This window comes from Triticum dicoccoides, chromosome 4A (genome assembly GCF_002162155.2).
Source record: "Triticum dicoccoides isolate Atlit2015 ecotype Zavitan chromosome 4A, WEW_v2.0, whole genome shotgun sequence".
Lineage (NCBI taxonomy): Eukaryota > Viridiplantae > Streptophyta > Magnoliopsida > Poales > Poaceae > Triticum > Triticum dicoccoides.
Window position 1 is genome coordinate 70,672,880 of NC_041386.1, and position 625 is coordinate 70,673,504.

Here is a 625-nt window from a genome sequence, read left to right on the forward strand (position 1 = left end):
GCCGCCCCGCGCTGCTCGTCGGAGCCCGCGCCGCCCTTGCTGGATCCAGCTCCGGCCGCCTCTCCCTCATCTTCTCCGGTGATCCTCGGACTCCATGCTGCTACAGTACCCGCGAGATCCCGATCTAGATCTGAAAACTCCCTCTCGGTTGACTTTCTCCTCCTGAAACCCTAACTTTTTGGCATCTTCATCGCATCATAACTTTGCATCCGTAGCTCCGTTTTGGGCGTGTAGCATATCAAAATGTTCTTCTCGACGAGTACATCATTTCACCTCACTGCATCATTTTTATTTGAGCTCATCTTGATGCCCGAAATGTTGTTGGAAGAGGGCTATGTGATAAAATTGCCAGATCTGTTTCATCAAATAGATATTTGTCATTTTTGCCATGATTAATGTGTGCATGATATGCTCCTGAGCTCTACATGAGTTTTGTTATATGCCATGCCATCTTTACAGAGGTGCTTACCATGTATTTTTGTGATATGTGTGGTGACTAGCACAAGCTTGCAAAGTAGCGTATTCGGTAATGCTGATTTCAGTGACTTAGAATTTCTCCAAGTCCTTGTCCTGATTTTGTCATTATGCCATATGTTCATGTTGTTTCCTAGTGATCCGTGCCTCT